This window comes from Rutidosis leptorrhynchoides, chromosome 2 (assembly GCF_046630445.1).
Source record: "Rutidosis leptorrhynchoides isolate AG116_Rl617_1_P2 chromosome 2, CSIRO_AGI_Rlap_v1, whole genome shotgun sequence".
Taxonomy (NCBI): Eukaryota; Viridiplantae; Streptophyta; class Magnoliopsida; order Asterales; family Asteraceae; genus Rutidosis; species Rutidosis leptorrhynchoides.
Window position 1 is genome coordinate 113149215 of NC_092334.1, and position 9505 is coordinate 113158719.

The window sequence follows — 9505 nt, forward strand, 5'->3', positions numbered from 1 at the left end:
CATCCACAAGAACCTTATATCAGATGATTATACATACTATAAACTCTAAAAACAGCAAAGCCCATTTTGTGGTCATTTTGACCTCAGCGACTAAATCTTTAGAGTCGCCTATAGCGAGCCTTCACATGAGACTAACTTTTTTTTAAAACTCAAATTCAGTCTAAACCAACGGATCACAATAACTTGATGGAGGATTTTGGTAGCATCATTTTTATAGGTTCCGATTATCAGGACCAAATGGCAAGAAGGGCCATTAATGCAGCCCCAAGGAACAATGCAATATAAGGCACCACTTGAAGCCTTGCATTGCATCTCATTTTCTTGCTCATGAAATCAGCAGCAATTAGATCAACTAAAGCCATATAAACCAAAATCTCAGCAGATATAGAATCTAATATTCCTTCAATTACTAGAGCTCTTTGGCTATATGAGTTGTAAAATGAGCTAATAATCATGCCTATATCGACTCCTAAAGGAGTCGTATCAGCAAAAAAGCATGCCATTACAGTCGAATGAAACTTTGCCTGGGGATGCAGCCTCCTAGTGCAAACCCTTCAAAGAATTGATACTATGATAATGCTCCAAGTAAAGGTCTTATGTTACACGGGATTTGTGAAATGCCTAGTGAAGATCCGATCATAATCAAAGGGGATGTGATTCCAACTTCTAGTACCTTTTAAAAACAGAATCATGTTAAAAAAATGCTTCTCAACAAGAGCTTCTATCCTAGCTAGGCCACATCCCCTTATTGAATCACTGGATTAGAACAAAAATTGTGTATTTAGTAAAATAAGGGTTGATGGTTAACATATAGGTTTTTCTGACTATCCGACGGAGCGGTTACGAAACAACGTTGTGATGAACGCAGAACGAAGTTGATCCTTTTAATCTAGTGCATATAATGTCTTTTTCGGGAAGGTGCACTAGTTTCAGTACGCAGTTTAAACAGCTTATCCCGTGACTATTTCCCACTTTTTCTCTTGCCAGTCCAATCCAAAATATGTTGCTACTAAGGTTTGAACCTTACACATCTTGTGAGAATGTCAAGATAACAAGATATAACTTAGTTAACTCGATAATTGAGCCAGTACAAATACCCGTGAAACCACAACATGCTGAATACTACCCTCGTCGTCATCATGATGAACGCACCACCATCTTCGGCCTCTCCGTCTATCAAAGACTGTGAATCAGAATCCACCAATACATCTTGAACATCATGTATTTCTTTGTTTACTCTCATGATACTGAGTGCTAACAAAGTCAACAAGAAATGTTGTTAAAGCAGCCATCATTGAAATAAAACCCGAAAAGAGAAGTGGGCCCATGGCGTTTCAGGGAGACATTGGTTCGTTAATGCATATGTAGCATCTGGTAACATGAGAACAAATCCAGTCGCAAGGATCACACTAGCCGTGAATGCCTTGGACCCTTGGTGGCAAAAAAAGAGTTTATAATCAGTTTTGAGGAACCGCCAATTCTTGCCTCCCAATGGATTGCAACACCAATGATGCCCGCAACAAGACTGACAGAAATCGGCACAAGTTTAGGGATAAGAGCGGTTTTATCATCGCGACTTGGGTATAAGTCGATCCAGTTGATAAGTCCAAAATGGACGGTTTTATTTGTGCGGTGTGTCGGGCCACAGCACGCCAGAATCAACCACCAAGGGGGTGGTACTGTTTTAAATTTATATTTAGCGGGGCCTAAATCGTACTACTCATTAGCATGAGTAAGGGAAGTATGACCTAGAGTCGTATTTTTGAGATATCAGTAGAATCGAACCTATATTTAAGCCTAAGATAGTTATGAAGGAGTAGTGGTTACTTAATTTTGGGATTTTCTAATTTATAAGACAGATAAAGTAAATGCGATAATATTCGTAATTCAGATAAGGTTAAAATGAGTGCATACTATGATTTCATCAGTTATTCTGCCGAGATTATGGAATGCTGGCTCATGAATAGGAAGAGGCCTTGTATTCATTACACTGGTCCTAAACGCCCCTGTCATAAGACATGTCACTGGGTACTGCGTTGGGCTTGAAGATTCTGAATAGACAGTAACGTCCCTTACCCCCGACGCCCGTGCAGTCTGACTACATGCATACAGGTTCAGACGGCTTATCCAATTGAGCGACTCGGTTGGGTGACGTATTAACATTCCACAATGGTCTAAACTTTCTTAAGCATAATAGAATACATGGTTTACCATATCCGAGAGATGTGATGTGTTTCAATGCTTTCGTTAATAATTGGTTTTAAAAGATAGTTAGGCCCTTAAAAAGAGTTCAACCATAAAGAACACCATGGCCAAGTCAAGCTGAATTCCATGAACAGGTTCGGTTATCCTAACGGTCCAATCCTTTATGTGCCTAAACAAACAGTTCCTTAATTAACTAAGAATCCCTCAAGCGGGGTGCAATGCTTGAGACTGCATTATGGTGCAGTGTAATAATCAACACTAACCAGGTTCCATGGCCTTACTTAGCAGAGGTACAGCTTACAACAACAGTTGTGCTTCAGCATGCACGTACGAAGTTTATATGCTTGGTGACTACACTAGCATGGTCTAGGACCGACAATGTACTAAGGGTCTAGTCAGATGTTTCACTACGAAAGAGTCCTCAGTCAGAATCCAAAGCTTGATAGACTTACTACAACCTGTGTGCCTCAGTCGATCTTATGTTGTATCCGATAGACTTCTCTTACCAAGGGGTGACATAGATAGTGTATTCTGAATTGGGGTTCGCGACTTCCCAATAACAGAGCCAATAACTACGTTCTATTAGTTGGAAAAGCGATTGAGTTTAAATCATAATCGGAAATCATTTCAACAGCATACACAAACCATAACATTATTTCGGCATTATAACTGCTTACATCATAGCGTACACTAAAGATAACTACTCACTAATCATGGCAACAATATCATAGAACATATTGATAGAAGACATTATATAAAGATAAGGGATAGAGGTACCAGTAGATTAAACGAGTTTCGAATACAAAAGTGACAACTTCAAGACTCCAGACCGCTCCTAATACAATCTTCGGCATTCTTCTTCGGGTACTAGGTTTCCCGCACGGAGTCGAAGGCCTTGAGAGTATGACTAATATTGCACAAGAGAGAGAAAGAAGTGAATTGTAGTGTGTGTTGGAATGAATGACAAAGACCCTTTAAATAAGCTCAAAATTTGTCTGCAAACGGCTGGTAGGCTGTTTGGCAAGCCGTTTGTAGGGCCCGTTTACTAAGGCAAGCCGTTTAATGAGGCCGTTTGATCTGGGTGTTTGGCAGGCAGTTTGCCACACTGGCAGGCCGTTTCGTAGCCCGTTTGGCAAACCGTTTCGCTTGATGATTCCCTGGATCGTAACTTGATTTCTAATCTTTCACCACGCTCTAGAATCTTCGTTTTAGCTCCGATTCTCTTGATTCTTTTTGCACCATCTTTGTAATTACTTGTTCTTCAATTCTAACCGACGAAGTGGGTTTTTGCTGACAAAGATCGAATCTTTCTTATTTTTGGGCCGTAATACCGGGGTAAAAATGAGACTTGTTAGCCGATATCAAATATCCCACACTTAGACTTTGCTTGTCCTCAAGCAAACTCTCATTTCCTTAAGAAGCTTTTCGGAGTTTCTTTTCTAATAGCCTAAGCGGTTTGCTTTTATTATAAGAGCAAAAAGATAAGGTGAGTCATCTATGTTATGATTGAAACTATCTCTGCAAGCATGCGAGGAGGTTACATGACATAGGCTAGCTTTCACGGGTCACTCAAATCACACAAGTGTTTAGGGTTCCCTATAGATCTAAGAAATGAATTCACTCATAGCCAGTCATGCTGTACCCATCATCATAGGATTGATAAAGACTCAAATCCTTGCTGCTAATGCGAGAACGGTAGTAATCTTAGCTTCTAGGTCATTTTCAATGATGGAACAAGAATTTTGGAGTGGTAGTGAAGTTGTTTTTGAGGGGTGAGAAAAAGGATAATGTAGTCTTTATACAGACTTTTATTTGGATAGATAGGAGTGCTGAAGTGTTTGAGAAGCACTTTTGAACTTTTCTTCATTTGATAATCATTTTCGGTAGTTTTCTTCGACATTTCTCTTATTAAGTTCTGCTCCTTTTTACAGAACTTTGAAATATTTATTTTTTTTATTTTTTTAGATTTCATCTCGAGAAACTTTTTGCCGGTAAACTTTTTCAAGACCTTTGCCATGATACTTGAGAGGTTCATAACATCGGGTTTTCAGAAGGAATCTCATTTTCTGGATTTTTTGAGTAATAGTAAAGATGATGTGGGTGTGGTGGTGGAGTAGAAGTAGTGGAGGTGCGAAAGGCTTATTTTTGACAAATGGCTAGCTCTTCTGATTATAACCGAATCACGTTTCGCTGCTCGAAAATGTAGATCTAAAGCAAGTTCCGATTCTGAGTACAGACATCGGCACTCTCAATGGAAAATAGTAAAGCATTAAAAATGAATGCTGGTCTTATTTGGGGTGCCTCACCATAATCAATTTAGGTCGATAATGCCTTAGTCATGCAATGCTCTATTAGAGATTTGGTTCAACCTAACAATATTTTCACCCAACTTAAGCCTTACTTTTATTGACAAACGTGTTAGGGTTTCAAAAATACTTTTTCGAAAAGGCTTTCTTTTGCAAAATTTTTGAAATTTGGCTTAAGGACTTGGAATCTTCTTAATGGGTTATTTTAATACAGCATAAAAAGATTATACCAACATCCCACACTTAGACGAACATTGTCCTCAATGTTTCTAGTGTATCCCACACTTAGGAGTTTTAGTTGAAGATTTAGGAGTATTTGTCTAGTGTTTTTAATTGGTTTGGAATCCCACACTTAGTGATAAGCTAGGATGTGGCATAGTTTAAATCTTGAGCTAGTAGCGAAAAGAAAGAAATACTCCTAGCAGATGTGGTTGGTTTTCAATCCTTGTGTCTTTTATTGATCGGCTCATTTGTCATCCTTTTATTCTTCTACTCTACTTTATTGCACGGGTTGCCTCCCGAGAAGCGCTTTTGTTTAAGGTCGTTGGCTCGACCGTAGTGACGTTTTAAAAAGCAAACATTCCTCGCTGATGGTTGTAATCTTGGTCTTCTCGAGGGAATGTGAGTCTTGACGGGTAAATCATGAGAAAGTGTCGGACCAATAGTGGTAGAAGGTCAGGTACTTCTCTTGAAGATGTTCTGAAAGATAAGTAGTGCGCAGTTTCGGCTCTTGATAAGTCTTGAAGTCCGATGAGAATGTGATCCACGACTCTGCTGGTTGACCCATGAATGTCAATCATAGAAGCAGTGCTGGTGGTGATTGTTTCTCTGATGGGATGCTCATTTCGGAGGTCTTCAAACAATGTTAGAAACTATATATTTAGAATTTTGAAGTCTTCGGAATGGTGATCTTCACAGTAAGAGTCTGTAGCTTTGCACAGATTTGTTAAAAGACGAAGCTGAAAAGAAGTGAACAGCAATCCTGACCCGAGCATTAATTGTAACATCCCGCGTTTTTCCGTTAAATTTATTTTTAACCTCGTCTTTTTTTTAGATAATATCTTTCGTTATCTAAATTCGTATCTTTCGTTAACTAACGTTCTTAATATTTCCGTTATTTGATTTAACATCTCTCGTTTACTCTAGCGTTTTTAAAATATTCGTTCGGTTAATTCACGCACCCGCTTTGAAACTTGAGGGACCAAAGTTGGCTAGTGGGCAAACTAGTTGACTAGGTCAACTAGTCAACCCACCATCTCATCCACTCATTCACTCCATCTTCCACCTCCCCATTTTCTCTACTTCCACTTTTTGCTCTTAAACTCCAATGTCACTAAATCATCATCTAAATTCGATCTAGGAAGCTTGCAACAAAACAAATTACATATTTGTGATCCTCTCTTCATCCTCTACATTTTAGTATGAATTTCATCTCGTTTGAGTAACATTTCTAAAACTCTAGATTTCATGTTCTTAGTGTTTTTAACTTGAAATGGTGTTAATTAGTGTCTATGGCTCAAGTCTAACATGAATATGTGTTTGGTTTGCTCGATTTGTTGTTTTGAGTAACTAGCTTGAATATGAAAAATGGGTGTGCTTAATCTTGAATTTTGGATGATTAAATGTTATTTAAATGCTAAAGTTCGTGTATTAAATGTGTTACTAGCATCATTAGCTTCGTTTTGGTATGTATGTTGATTTAGAAAAACTTCATTAACATGATTGTTGATTTTGTGATTTTTAGTTAGGGTTTGATAGACTTAAAATGAACTTTTGATACATTTAATGCTTGTTAATGTTGTTAGTAAGTTTTTAGTTGCAATGTATGTTTAATTACCTTCGAAACGGCGTATCGTATGCGTAAATTGGATTCCCGAATCACCGTTTGCATTTTTGAGCTTGAAACGTTAAATAATGATCATTTATTTAGGTTTTCATTGTTGTTAATGATGGATTTGATTGATGAAATATGTTTAGTCGTATTACTCATCAAAATACCTTTCCAACGGTATAAGATACGTGTTGTAAGTGTTTTCGGTTCGTTATTTGTGCTTAAATGAAGTTGGTTGAGACTTGAACAATTGAAACAGCCCAGGCACCAGGCCACGCCTATTGTCGCGGCGCGGCCACCATATGTCGCGGCGCGACATTTGCCTTGTTCAGGGGCTGATCAAATTTGCTTTTATACGAAAAATTCTAACTATGCTACGCACCTCCGATTAACATGTAACTTGTTCTAACATGCTCATATATGATTAATTAGCTCATAAAAATAGTCCGAGACCCGACCTGAACGTGTTAACTTTTTCGTTGACTTTGACCAAAGTTTGACTTTTAGTCAAACTTAACCAAACACTTATGCAATCCTCCTAACGTGCTTTTCTACTTGATTCTTGCATGAAACTTGACCACTTGATTCACATGCTATATAATCGAGTCGTAACGAGCCATATGACTAATTGAACACATTTCGCCCGACCTTGTGTTGTAACCGGTTAATTGATACAACTACTTGTTTAGGTCAAGACTAAACAACTTTCATGCACACGCTTACTTTGTGAAGTACCTTTTTACTCATGCACTCGAGGTGAGATCATAGTCCCACCTTTTCAACAACTTTTATTCTTTTAAATCGTGGGCTGAGAAACATATACTTTGTTACATCTTATACTACTTACTTTTATGCTTTGAACATAAGTACGAAAAAACAAACATTCCACAGCGAGTTTGAACAAAAATCCTCAATTCGATTATCATTAGTTACACTTGCCGGGTGTAAGCGAGAACTTATGTTGTATGGCCATACGGGTTTGACAAACCCTCATTCGGACGGTTCGCTACCATTATACGAATGAAATATATTTTCGAGAAACAGTGTATGTTCTAACACTATTGTGATGGGGTTCTATGAAAGGAAAGTTAAGCCTTGATAATTGGGTGCTCGCGAATAACAACTTTTGGAATGCAAACGATTTGGGTAATCAACTTTATGGAAATACTAAATCTTGTGGTTCAAAATATAACGTTTACAAACACCTATGATTTCACCAACGTTTTTCGTTGACAGTTTTCTATATGTTTTCTCAGGTTCATGAATGGCTGTTTGATACATGCTTCTGCATACAATTTGATTACTTGATTGGAGTCAAGCATACATGCATACGCTAGCGATAGCAACTTTTGGATTTAACTTAAGCATACGTACTTATGCTATTTATAGCAAACCGTGATTTTCAACTTATATTATGTCGCAAGTTGTTTCATTTATACTTTACTACTTTTGTAAACTTAAACTTATTGTCGAACCATTTGGCAACTTAAAACATTGCAAGTCATGTACGTTTCAAATTAATGCGACATAATTTTGGTCAAGTGCATCTCAGTTAGAGACTATGACCACGAAACGAGACCTAAGTTAACGGCGCCGTCAATGACGATTTTGTCGGGTCGTTACAGATGGTATCAGAGCGTTAGTTGTAGGGATCTAGGATATGCATTAGTGTGTCTGACAGAGTCGTTAGAACACATTAGTGAATCTAGACTACAACCGGATAGTTAATCATTGCATTCTGACCTACATTTGCTATAGATAGCACTTACTTAACTACTTGTGCATTATACTTAAATCACTCTTAGGCAAACTTCTTAATGGTACCAAGTTTTTCATCATACGAACTCGTACTCTACCATTTTCTGGTAACACGCGTAAATCCAAGATTCATACACGTAAGGATGACGACGACTTCATTAGTATTACTAGTTAGGGAACTCTGTCTCTCACGTTGTTATTCACCCCGTCTCAGCTTACTATCCACAAGTGTTGTAAAGTTACCACCACTACTTTAGATAAGTATCGTCATCACTATTTATCACTACGGTTACGTACTACTCGTTATCATAATTTGTTACTCTTTTCGTGCCTAAAGACATTATTGTCTGAATTGAACCGCATTGACGTGAACAATCATTTATACACTTCCCTCGGGAAATGCTTCTTCAGAGTTGCACAAATTCTTTCTATCCAATACGAGTCACGTTTGAGACGTCGTTACACTTTGTTCATTTTAGATCTTCACGATTACACGAACTTGATGTTATGGAGTGATGTGGGAATGGAGGTATGAGTTAGCATAATATAACGTCACTCGATCAACGTGGTTATATTATGGTAAGTCATACCAAAGTTCTAATGACACGTGATGGTGATTAGACTCGATCAACCTAATCACCACCATGTGCCATGTACATGACTTCATTTTTTTTTCTTGTTGGATATCCGAAAACTCCAAGAATATTGATGACAACCATACCAAGGACACACCTTTGATTATTGCCGAATCATATTTATGCTTCCGAATGGATGACAAATTCCTTCAACTTCGAACATATGTTACACGTGTATACTATCTCATTTTCGCACAGTTTTATTGACGAACTACAATATGCTTGTTATGCTCACATCGAGGCGGAAACTTCTCTCGCATCACACTCGTACTTCCGTATAAGGAAATCTTTTATCTAAATTCTCAATGGAGGGATAGACTCTTCACGTTATACTAGTATTCACCACGAGGGTGAATAGTCCTAATGAACGTTTTTCAGAACCCGATAAGAAACTTGCTCTAACAAACGTTTTTAGAAACCTGTAAATCTTCCGCGACGCGAATTTCTTGAGAAACAAAATCTTGTTCAAAAATACATTTGAAGAAATGTACCTCGTTTCGGATCGAGATGCTCGTTTCACTTCTAAATTTTTGGAGTGCCTTACAAAAAGCCTCGGGACCACGTTTAGACATGAGTACCGCGTATCATCCACAAACCGATGGACCAAGCAAACATACGATTCAAACCTTGGAAACCATAATACGAACTTGTATCTTATCCTTAGCCGAATTCTCTTACTACAATAGTTATCATCGAGTATTAACGCCACACCTTTCAAAAACTAATATAGCCGCCATTGTCGTTTCCTTAATTGTTGAACCGAAGTAGGT

General features: G+C 38.0%; 1 pseudogene; it reads right to left on the reverse strand.

Moving 5' to 3' along the window:
• Positions 1-227: 227 nt before the first annotated feature.
• On the reverse strand, positions 228-1328 carry LOC139888184 (zinc transporter 4, chloroplastic-like; annotated as a pseudogene).
• Positions 1329-9505: the final 8177 nt, after the last annotated feature.